The sequence below is a fragment of the Amblyomma maculatum genome, chromosome 4, assembly GCF_055883805.1.
Source record: "Amblyomma maculatum isolate TAMU_Amacu chromosome 4, ASM5588380v1, whole genome shotgun sequence".
NCBI lineage: Eukaryota > Metazoa > Arthropoda > Arachnida > Ixodida > Ixodidae > Amblyomma > Amblyomma maculatum.
In genome coordinates, this window is record NC_139347.1 from 141,928,794 (window position 1) to 141,941,863 (window position 13,070).

The window sequence follows — 13,070 nt, forward strand, 5'->3', positions numbered from 1 at the left end:
TCCCTTCTTCGCTTCTCCAGCGGTTCTTCTCTTCTCGCCGCATTCAACACCACATCAGAGCCCATTCTTCTGCGACGCGACTCTACTGTTGCATCAATTGCTTCCGCCCAGCCTGTCACACTTCTTCCCATTTCCACCTCCGATCGCTCTGATTCATCCCCTGCCTCGCTCAGTGCAGCACTTCGCCACACGATCAGCACCGACCTGACAACAGACCAGACAGACGCATTGCTCGCTGTATTGAACAAGCACGCAGACTCGTTCGACGTCAATTCCGGCACACTGGGTCAAACCGCTGCAGCAACGCATCGCATACTCACCGACGGATCAAGCATAGTTAGACGCCGGCCTTATCGTGTTTCTCCAACCGAGCGCAAAGTTATTCAGGAAAATGTTGCTGACATGCTTGCACGCAACATCATACGCCCATCGTCTAGTTCCTGGTCATCGCCTGTTGTGCTAGTGCAAAAAAAAGACGGTTCGGTTCGTTTTTGTGTAGATTACCGTGCTCTAAACAGAATAACTCGTAAGGATGTGTATCCCCTCCCTCGAATTGACGACGCCCTCGATTGTTTGCAAGGTGCCCAATTTTTCTCCAGCCTTGACTTAAGATCAGGCTACTGGCAGATCCCCATGAATGAAGATGATAAAGAGAAGACCGCCTTTGCAACACCGGACGGTTTATACGAATTCAATGTAATGCCTTTTGGACTCTGCAACGCTCCTGCTACATTCGAGCGTATGATTGACACAGTTCTCCGCGGCCTCAAATGGAAAACATGTCTCTGTTACTTAGATGACATCGTCATTTTTTCTTCGTCATTTCCTGATCACCTTACTCGTCTCGATGAAGTTTTGACAGCACTTTCCAGCGCTGGCCTACAGCTAAACACGAAGAAATGCCGTTTTGCATCAAAATCCATTAAAGTTCTTGGCCATCTCGTAAGCAGCGAAGGAATTAAGCCTGACCCTGAAAAAATCGCTGCTGCGCTGCACTTTCCCCGTCCAACTCGGGTCAAAGATCTCCGCAGTTTCCTCGGCTTGGCATCATACTTCCGCAGATTCATCCGCAATTTCGCCTCTATTGCCTCACCTTTACATGCGCTTCTTCACAACGACACGCCTTTCATCTGGTCTCCTGCTTGCGAAGAAGCATTTGAAACTCTGAAGCGTGCTCTGACTTCGGGTCCCGTCCTCTGCCATTTTGATGATAAAGCACCGACAATTTTGCACACCGACGCCAGTAGCCATGGCATTGGCGCTGTCCTTCTGCAACGCCAAAACACCTCTACAGAAAATGTTGTTGCCTATGCGAGCCGAACTCTGACTTCTGCGGAACAAAACTACACTATTACCGAACAAGAATGTCTCGCCGTCGTCTGGGCTGTTCAGAAGTTTCGTCCTTACCTGTACGGCCGTCACTTCACAGTCGTCACTGACCACCACGCCCTATGCTGGTTATCCACTTTGAAAAATCTGTCCGGTCGTCTCGGGCGGTGGATCCTCCGCCTTCAAGAGTACGACTTTACTGTCACTTACAAATCGGGCAAGAAGCACAAGGACGCCGACGCTCTCTCTCGTTGCCCTATTGCTTTGCCGTCGCAACCCATGTCCTCGCATTCCTCTCCTGTCCCAACGGAGTCAAGCCATTTAAACCCTACAGTTATGCAGTCTTTGAGCGCCGCCTCTATTGCTCCCATGCCAGATATACACTGCAATCTTGCTCACCACCAGAGTGCTGACCCTTACTGTCAAAAGCTGATTGATAGTCTCAGCGGTGTTCTTAGACCTCCAAATGCCCGTCTCCGTCGTCGGCTCAAAAATTTCAAGTTACAGGATGGCACATTATTTTGGCACAACTACAGCCCACTGGGCCACACATGGGTTCCCGTAATTCCTTCTTCCCTGCGTCCTCAAGTTCTACAAGCCTTCCACGACGACCCCACCGCAGGTCACCTTGGGTACCACAAAACCTACGACCGCATCAAACGTCGTTTCTTCTGGCCTGGCCTTTCAACCTCAGTATTAAAATACGTAGCGTCTTGCATCCCTTGTCAACGACGCAAGCGGTCTACGTCGCCTCCTGCCGGTCTCTTGCAACCTCTCCCATGTCCTTCCACACCTTTCGAAGTCGTCGGAATCGACTTGTATGGACCCCTGCCCTTGACTCCAGCTGGCAACCGCTGGGTCGTTACTGCCGTTGACCACCTCACCCGATACGCTGAAACCGCAGCACTTCCTTCCGGCTCCGCTTCCGAAATCGCCAACTTCTTCCTCCACACCATACTTCTTCGCCACGGCGCCCCTCGCCTCCTCCTTAGCGATCGTGGCAAGTCGTTCCTCTCCACCGTCCTCGCCGCAGTGCTTCATGCTTCAGGCACGGTGCATAAAACTACATCTCCTTACCACCCTCAGACCAATGGCCTCACAGAACGCTTTCATCGCACCCTTTCTGATATGCTATCCACCTACATTCACCCTCAGCACAACAACTGGGACTCTTTACTCCCCTTTGTAACCTTCGCCTACAACACTGCCGTTCAACGAACCACCACCTACTCTCCGTTTTTTCTTGTTTATGCCCGCCATCCTACCTTCTCCCTCGAAGCATCTTTCTTCACAGCTTCTACTCCTTCTGCCGCGCCTTCCCACGAACAGTTCGTGTCTCGTATCGCCCACTGCCGTGATCGTGCCCGCCTTCAAACTGAAGCCACTCAAGCTTCCAGGAAAAGCACGTATGATGCGACTCATCGCTCAGTGTCTTTCCGCCCTGGAGACGAAGTGCTACTCTGGACACCTACTCGCATCCCCGGCCTGTGTGAAAAGTTTCTGAGCCGTTTTATTGGCCCGTACACGGTTCTGGAACAAACTTCCCCTGTAAACTATCTCATCACACCTGCATCGCCTGTTCGCGATCGTCGGTGTCGCGGCACCGAGATTGTGCACGTGTCGCGCTTGAAACCCTTTAACCGCCGACCTTAAGATTTAATTTGCGACCAGGATGGTCGCTTTCGTTCGGGAGGGGGAATGTTGTAAGCACTGTGAGTGACCTTCATCTTCATCTCAGCGTAATCATCATCGGTCATCGGGTCGTGCGAAGAAGACGAAGTGTTGCTAAGCTGTGACTAGTCGGTAGCTGCTGCTTCGGCCTACCTGAAGTAAAAAGGTGAATTTGCTGGTGCGTTCTTCTGCCTCACAATATATTCTGCGCCACTGCATGCGCCATCCCGGCGGGATAAAACTGAGTAAGGTGTGTTTGTTCAATGCGAAGGCGACATAAAATGACTTCGATGAATCGTTCTTAGTTCGAGCTTGACTTTCATTATATTCTTACAGGTTTAACAAGGTTTGGTTTGGTGTGGTGTGGTTTATGGGGTTTAACCCACAAACCAAACCAAACGAAATAAATATTGCGGAAAGTTAAAGGTGAATTTCTAGCTCGGAGTTCTCAGTAATTTGTATCTAGTATCAGGTTCAGACTTTCTCTGGGCATATTTAAGGTACTTTAGAAAGCGAATATTGAATGCTGAAAAATTAAAATCTGAAATGCTGCCAGTCAAGAAACATTTGTGCTGATGATTTTGCTCATTGTTCTCTACTTTGAGTGTAAGGTTCACTCTTTGTGTCATGAATTTCTTTTCTGTTAATATTGCTACGAGGACGACGAAGCGGGCAGTGGCGCGGGGCGGAGTGCACGCGCTAAGCCCGCTGTCCATTAAAGCATATTTTGAATTCAATTGCCTTTATTTCCATAAACATACAATTTATGGGGGATTTAAGGAGGAAGTTGCGCACTGCAACTTGATGGGCCTTAAATCCAGTCTGAGGGCAGCGGCAGCGGACACAGGCACTGAGTCAGGAAAAACAAAAGAACAATACAATCGTCACGTCATCACGTTGTTTTGTTTCTGTTGAGTCGCCTTATTTCATTGCTTGTCATGTCACCACATAACCTTTGGTGGAGGTGCGGGGTATCCCCATCCTCGCATTGGAGCATCGACGCTATCTAAGCCGAGACCGTCGGCTAAAAATCCGTGCAGACCGGTGCACAGCTCTGCCCCAGCCCTTTCTGCTCAGACCTGACCAGCCACTCTCCCTAGCCCCGTCCCCAGCCATGACTACAACACACGAAGACCAGGAAAAGCCCAAAGTCGAACCGACCGACACCACGACGAAGCGACCTCACGACCACTCGAGCGAAAAACACACTCCCGCCCAACCCGCCCGGCGTGTCCAGGGGCCTTGGCCTACCGCAAACGGTGAACATTGGACCTGGTTCTCCGGGGCAAGCATTCATGACACCGAGCTGTGAGCTTGTGTATGGCGACGGTGGTTTCCTTCATCTGCACGCAGGCCTCGGTCGCCACGGGACGGAAGGAATGGCGCTGGTCTATGTTCACCCCCAGGTACCGCACCGAACGTCGCCACGACAAGAGGGTCCCGTCCAGTGCGAGCGCCTTCGCATTCATTGTAGTGGCAAGCATTTCATCTCCAAGTCCTCCGCCTGTGTTCATTTGTCACATCATGCATTGGATCGGGACAATCGCTCGGTGGCCCCAGGTCATGCGACGAAGACGACGAAGCAGGCAGTGGCGCAGGGCGGAGTGCTCGCGCTAGGCCCGCTGGCCATTAAGGCAGATTTCATCGTCATGTCATCACGCCGTTCTGTTTCTGTTGTGTCGCCGTGTTTAATCGCTTGTCAAGCCACCACGTAAAAATATTCTCTATATCAACATTTTGGCAGCGCACTACTGGATGCTTACAAATACGCCGTCAGACCTCACTGCAATTCTCACAATTCCCCCTTTCTTCTTTCAAAGAAAAATGAAGCTCAGTCGCAACACACTGTGTTGAAGCCAAGTCCCCCATAAACATTCCCCTGCTACATTTGATTTGAGGTGCGTGTACGCTATAGAATATACAGTTTATCTTCCCAAAAAGATATCGCATGGTTGTCGCACTGAAACATTAGGGCTAAAGCCTTTCATGGCTCATACTGCCGGTTTTCTGTCACACTATAGCAGTCAATCATACTAAGAGCCACACCGGGCACGTGAGAAACGTATCTTTGTTCTCCTCGTCTATTGTCATTCCAGCGCCGTCGCCATGGGAACCGCCCCCGCTAATTAGTGCCAGTGAGTGATAACGATAGTGGTAGTTAATGATGGGGAAAGTGATGATAATGACAGATGAGTACCTATGACGTCACCAGGAGATTCACGCATATACCAAGATGACCCAGCCAAGCGCGCGATCCAGTCGTCATTGCGGCGCCTTTTACTTGGCGCTTCCTGAAACGCCACACCCCACAGTATATGGAAGCAGACGCAGTACAGTAGTTACCAGCGGCTTTTCAAATTGGTTTACAGGAAAGAAAAGGCGCAGTATCTGTCACAATTCTCCGTAAATGCTCCGCGGGGACCTTAACCGAGGCGTGAGGAAAAGGAGGAAGGTGGTAGTGAAAGAAGAGCCGCCGTTTCGGAGGGCTGCGGACCACCACGCAATAAAGGCTTCCGCCTCATCGCACATAAGCGGTCCAAAGTGGTGGTGGTAGTGGTTATTTATTGTATATACAAATGGAAAGAAAAGATGTTTGTCAGCCCCGGTATCTGCTATCTGATATCTGAAGCACCTTAACTGCAGGGGCGGCGGAAATAAAGGGATAGCGAGGAAAAAGTAGAGGAAATCAAGGAGGTGAGCGATAGGGAGAAAGAAAAGGGTAGGTAAAATTAAAAGAAATATATACACTATAGAACAATATACTGTAGTTTGCTTTAGGCCCACCCGCAAATGAATTAGGTCACTGAGCACTCGGCACATCGGGCGGGCCTCCGCAATAGCTCTGCGTCCAAACTGTTCACTACGCACGCACTTGCAGACTGTACAACACACTGACGGCTGTCATGAGTGATCGGCCGTTATTGTGCGAAATAGCACAGCGTTCAGTCACAGCAGGCACTATCCCCCTATATATATGGTAATGTCTGCCTTCTGGGAATCTTTTTGGCGCAATGATAACGACCAGTACACGGGCTCATTGCACATCGCTTCTACTGAGACGCGACCACTGAGACCGGGATCGAACCCACGTCTCCAGGCTATTCAATCGAACGCCATAATCGCTAAGCCACCTCGGCGGGGTACAACTCGCTTCCGTTCATGTAATCCTTGACGGGGTTTGATAAGAATGGAGGTTCGTTAATAAACTTAAAGATTGTGCTTTTCTCAAAGTGCTTCCTGTGCGCGACTGCTCATAGAAGAGAGACAAAGTATTCACAATAATGCTGCAAGAATATTCAGGCGCGTCGAAGGCTGGCGACGATGAACGCTTTGCGCAGTGGTTTCTACGCCTTTGTTCGTGCCAAGTGTCTTCGGTTATACATAGATGTGCACCCTGCCTTATACTCTCATAGACTACTTCTGATTGCACTGAATATATCACCGAAGTGGAGATGTACTTCTCAGTTGATGGATAAGTTTGCTACATATCCAGGTATAAAGCAACAGAGTAGCGTAGCATTATATGGGGTTCATGCCAAGCAAATGTGCATGGACCTATGGCCAGTCACAACAGCATTAATGATAGGGCGCCGGAAGATGAGCCCCCCAGTTTGAAAGGCGGCTCACGTGTTACTGGGGATGAGCCCCCCAGTTTGGAAGGCGGCTCACGTGTTACTGGGGATGAATAAAGGGCGATTCCTAGTAGCTCCAGGACGAATGAAGCGGCTGGGCTAAAGCCAAAAGGACGCTCAGCTGTGGACGTGCCGGGAAGCGACCGGAAAGTCTGATGTTGCAAGGAGATATATCACATAGCAACATGGAATGTAAGATCTATGACGCAAGGTAAACTGGATATTGTCAAGCGAGAAATGGACAGATTGAACATTGATATCTTAGGTATCAGCGAGCTCAACTGGACCGGAATGGGAGAATTTCATTCCGGCAACCATTGTTTTTTATTGTGGGTACGAATCCAGAAGGAATGGAGTCGCTCTTATAGTAAAGAGAATGGGCAAAGCAGTGCAAGGGTACAACCTCAAAAACGACCGAATGATTTCACTTCGGAACCAAGGTCACCCTTTATCCAAGTCTATGCGGAAGAAGCTGATGTTCAGAGATTTTATGCTGACCTGCAATGCCTTTTAGACCGCACTTCATCATCAGACGTCCTTTTTCTCATAGGAGACTGGACTTCTAAGGTGGGCAGTGAAGAAATATCCGGAATTACAGGCAAGTTCGGTCTTGGCGATTCAAATGAAGCTGGGCAGAGGCTAGTAGAGTTTTGTAAAGAAAACAACCTGGTAATAGCGAATACTCATGTTCAACAGCACAAGAGGCGCCTGTACACATGGACTTCACCGGACGGTATGTACAGGAATCGGATTGATTATATTCTTTGCCGGCAGAGATGGAGAAGAGCTATACAAGCAGTAAAAACAAGGCCTGGGGCCGATTGTGGCACCGATCATCAGCTTCTTGTTGCCAAATTTAAGCTTAGATTGAGGAAAACGTAGAAAACTAGAAGGCCTTTCAGGTATGATCTGGATCACATTTCATCAGAATATACTGTGGAAGTGAGGAATCGATTTCAAGAATTAGATCTAGAAGACAGAGAGCCTGAAGAGTTGTGGACTGATGTTCGCGATATAATACATGAAGTTGCTACTAAGGTAGTTCCAAAGGAAAAGAAATGCAAGAAAGCAAACTGGTTGTCTGAAGAGGCTTTTCAGATAGCTGAAGAAAGGATGATGTCAAACGTTATGGGTTACAGAGAAAGATACAAGGTTCTCAATGCGGATTTTCAGATAATAGCAAGGAGAGATAAGAATGCCTTTCTGAACAAACAGTGCGAAGCAGTTGAGGACAACAGCCAATGGAGCAACACAAGAGCTCTGTATAAGGCAATCCAAGATATCAAAGGAAGCTTCTGTGCTAAGCTGGGCGGGATAAAGGAGGCAGCTTGGACCTCACTGAAGCGTCAGAGATAAAGAGGTGGCGAGAATACACAGAACTGTACAAGAAGGACCCGGATGTGCAAACCCAACATAAGGCGATTGTGATCACTGCTCTCGAGTGGGGCATCCTGAAGAGAAGTTGAACTGGCCTTAGCCAGCCATGATAAGAACAAAGCTAACAGAATTAATGGCATTCCAGCTGCGTTGCTTTAAAACCTTAACGATGACGCTGTTAACGTTCTGTATAACTTATGTCAGCAAATTTGGACAACCCTGCAGTGGCCACAGGTTTGGAGGTCAGTTTACATCCCCATTCCAAAGAAAGGCAGTGGCAAAGATTGTTCCACCTACCGCACGATCGCGCTTATTTCGCATGCTAGCAAGGTGATGCTGAAACTCCTCCAAGGTAGGCTGCGGCAGCCTGTGGATCAGGAGCTTCCGGAAGTGCAAGATGGGTTTCTCAAGAAAAGAGGAACCAGAGACCAGATTGGCAACCTTCGCTGGATCATGGAAAACACAAGAGAGTTCCAGAAACCCATCTATTTCTGTTTTACTGATTATGCGAAAGCGTTTGACTGCGTACATCACAGCAGATTGTGGCAAGCTCTCCAAGAGATGAGAGTTCCAATTCACCTCATCTGTCTCCTCAGGAACCTGTATGAAGGGCAGGAGGCCACAGTCAGAACTGATAATGGTCTTACTGATTAGTTCCCGATTAAGAAAGGAGTGAGACAAGGCTGCATACGGTCGCCCTGCCTATTTAACCTATTTGCTGAGTGCATCATGAGGAAGACGGGCTGGACGAGTGTTCAGCTAGAGTGAACATTGCTGGAAAACGTATCAACAACCTTAGATATGCGTATGATACCACTTTAATGGCAGAAAGTGAAGTGGAACTCAAGAGATTTCTGATGAGCGTACAAGTAGAGAGTAAGAAGTTTGGGCTTAAAGGCCCACTGTCCACCCTCCGGTAGAAAATATTTTCTTCCCCAGCGACTGTGAGACTTCGCCAATGGAACGCAAGGCCGCAAAATATTTTTGAAAAGAGTAACTAATAACGCAGCTTCAGCCACCGCAATCACCCGATTCTACCCTGTCTCTCTCCTTCCGTTCCCTCGCAAAGGTGTTTCACTCTCCTGCCCGAGGTCGTCTAGCCTCCGCAATACAAATTCCCCTTCCTCCTCCGCGTTTGGCGGGATGTGGGGCGTGGCTCTCCGCGAGCGCGAAAAAAGAAAACGGTCGAGGGAGCGCGCGCCGCTGGAATCAGTCTGGCCGTGGGGAGGGAAAAGCGCGCTGCGAGCGGTAGACACCCATCCTTCTCCCGCCAGTCAGCGAGACGGACCAATGGACGTCGTTCGCGGTACGTACGTCATTATCGGAGCCCGTCGGGCCAGCGCAGGAAACGGTGAAGCTAACTTCTCAAAGGAGAGCATGAGGGAGCTTTGAATTGTATTTTCGATGCTTCGCGGCGCGCGTGTCGCTGTAGAATTTTGCACAGACTATCTACGGTACCTGATCGACACACTGGGCTCCTTTTCTTAAAAGGGCCTTCCCTGAACAGTGGCTCTTTAAACTGAACATTAAAAATACAAAGATCATGGCGGCTTGCCCTATCAAGTCCTGGATCATCAAGACACAAGAAGTGGAAACTGTGACGGATTTCTCTTCTTGGGCTCCAAGATTACCCCGGAAGGAGACTGCAGCCATGAAATTAGGAGACGCCTACTTCTGGGAAAGAGAGCCATGGCTAGCCTTGACCGCCTAGTAAAGAGCAGAGACATTAGTCTGCCAACCAAGATCCGTATAACTCGTGCTATGGTCTTTCAAGTTGTGATGTATGGATGCGAGAGTTTGACTGTGAAGAAGGCTGACCACCAAAGAATTGACGCGTTTGAATTGTGGTGCTGGCGGAGAATCTTGAGAGTTCCTTGGACGGCCAGAAGATCAAATCAGTCGATATTGTCGACCATAAACCGTGACTGCTCATTGGAAGGTCAAATTCTGAAGTTAAAGCTCAGCTACTTTGGTCATCGGATGAGAATAGAGGAGTCGCTGGATAAAGATATGATGTTGGGGAAGGTTGAGGGTCACTAGAGAAGGGGTGGGCAGCGAACGCGATGGTTAGATGGCATCCTCGAGGCGCTGCAGATGAAGTTATGTGGTGTTAGGAAGATAGTGAGAGACCGGAAAGCGTGGCGTGATATGGTCCATAGGGTCGCGAAGAGTCGGACACGACTTAACTGATGCCATGCAAAGCATTTGCTAGCATTGCCATTGGTAGCACTTCACATCCAGTGTCCGCGGAGCGTCCTTACGTAAAGAAGACTGAATGGCATTAGCTTTACCTCGGCCAACGCGAGTGGTCCACTTGTCGTATTGCTAAAGTGAAACACAGTCTCGAATAATAGCGGACAAGGTTGCGTTGCGTGTCTTCTTGGAGGCCCCTTCAGCCAAGTGGCAAATGGAGAAGATATCGACAGCTGAAAGAAACGTACGGGCTTATTCGCGGGCTAAAATGCATATCTAGGTATAGCCGAGTCGTCCGATGAATATACTGAATTAAGGAATGTAATAATGTTGCGCGTAGAGATTTAGAAGGCCTCAAAGGTAGGTACAGCCGCCCATATATTTTTAACATGAATGGCGGAACACGTGGCCTGGTCTGCCGTCAGCGCGCCCAAGTGGCAGTCACCGGGGCGAGATAATGCTCTGGGGTAGTTTACAGCGGCTGGCGATAGGTGGTGCACAGATCGCTTTGACTGCTTTTTATGTTGTCTTTTCGCTGCGTGGACAGGATGCTCGTTACGGGGGTGTTCCGCTCTGTTTGCACGTCGATGCGTACTCCCATGCCGAGCAACGATCGTTGCAGTTTTCTTATCGCGAGAACGAGAAATTGCACGCTACGTTGCCGAAATTGGCGCCCTTAGGAGTTTGGTCCAAATGCTTGGGACATTATTTTCACACGTATATTCTGACACTTATATTTTTCACATCTATATTCTCCCACGATATTTGTGTGAGAAGTTCGATGGTCTTATAAATTATTTCCACATAAGGTCACGGGTAATCTGTCGTACAAAGAACACCAAAACGAAGCAGCAGGGCGAAAACTACCTGGTCCAGCCAGTAATGTTTGGCAGGAAACAAATTTGCCGCATGAAATTATGCCAATTCTTCTTCATTTTCGCACTTTTTGAAACTGCGCGTCGGTTTGCTCTTGAAGAGCAATTTAGCTGTCCAGCCTTTTATATTGCGCTTTTAAAATTGCTTTGGTTTGGTTTGTATGGTTTAACGTCCCGAAGCAACTCAGGCTATGAGAGACGCCGTAGTGGAGGACTCCGGAAATTTCGAACTCCTGGGGTTCTTTAACGTGCACTGACATCGCACAGCACACGGGCGCCTTGCTTTTCGCCTCCATCGAAAAGCTGCCGCCGAGGCCGGGATTTGATCCCGCGTCCTTGGGAACAGTAGTCGAGCGCCGTACCACTGCGCCACCACGGCGGGGTAAATTTTTAAAATTATATATTCCGACAATGCATGGAGAAGAGTTGCGCATTTCCTGAGCTTGGAAACATATGGGTGCAATGAATTTAAATAATAATGCGACGTCGTAGTACAGAAAAGCGGTAACTTGTGACTGAAAAAAATTATAAGCACGCTGTTTAAGCTAACTAGGTACAGTATTTGTCAAAAAATATACAGCCCAAGGGTTTTGCTTCCAAGTCCCGTAACGGAGCTCAGTACGCATCTGCACCGTTCGAGATCCAGTAGACGACAAATCTAGTTCCCATTATTCTCTATGCTTGCCTATATATTCCAGTATTGCTTCCAGGGGCTTAGAAACGCTTAGTGCTTAGAAACGAACCCCTTGGGCCGTATATATTTGACAAAGACTGTACATATTCGCATTCGCTCTCAGAGCAAAGTGTATAAGGATAAATTCCGAAGGAGTCTGCTGCCCTATGCCAGCGGCTATTGCACTTTTTAAGTTTTTACTACAATGACACAGTCGTTCGCGGGCAATATTCAAATCATGTTTAAAAAATGACACGTATGCGTGCTATACAATATACGCACGGAGCTTTGTGAACGGTATATGGGGGCTATTGTCCCATAGCGACACAGGCTTCGTAATACAGAAGTCTTGACTGATATGGGTTACCCGGTAGTCTTAGACGAGAGTTACACTCGCGCAGCGGACGGGCGACAAGGAAAAACGGGTTACGATGACGCTGCTTGCGTTTGGAATTCCTGGCGGGAGAAAACCAAGGGTAAGATTCAGAGCCTCCTACATTAAACAACCTTGACAGTTACACCGCGCGGTAGTGAATCAATAAAGTACGCGATCTTTTGCTCTCTTTCAAACAACTTACAAAAAAACCAGCTTGGCATTATGCGCCATGAAAGCGGTATTGGCAGGCAACAAAAACAATATTAGCGGGTGGTGCCTGACCTTAAGTAATCAGGAACCATGCGTTTCATGATAATTTTCGTTAGATTCCTCGAAGAGAGCCAACAGGTGAGCCAACAGACGATAAGCCAAAGTGAAATAGCACCAATAATGGGAAGGCCGGTTTCTACGATCAACTGCCATATTCAGGCGTTTAAAGACGCAGGGAGATTGGAAGACGCTCCATGTGGAGTTCTGGATCGCGCACCAACGCCCGACGATCTTAATGTCATGGCTTGAGTTTATTCATTCCTCATGACGCAAGAAACGCGCAACGAGCTCAGCCTACACGTCAGTGAGGAAACCATGCGCAGAATTCTCCATGACGGAATTCGAAGCCGCTCAGCGGCGACTTGACATTGCGCACCGCCGCCAGCGAATGGAGTTCGCAGAGGCCATGGAAGAAGGAAACAACTTAGGAGAGGCCCTTGCCATTCCCAATGCATTGGAGAAAGTGTGGCGGAAGTGACGTCAAAATTTAGAGTTAGCCAAGCCGGGCCATTAGCAACGGCATCGCTGCTGCTATGAAAACTCGGGCCACTAGCAACAGCGTTGCTAAGGGTCCGAGGTATGCGAGCGTCGCAGAAATAGAAAATGCGGAGGGTAGAGGAGGAGGAGAGGCATTGCAGCGTCCGGTCGCGGCGCGGCCGCGCGGCCATGCCGGC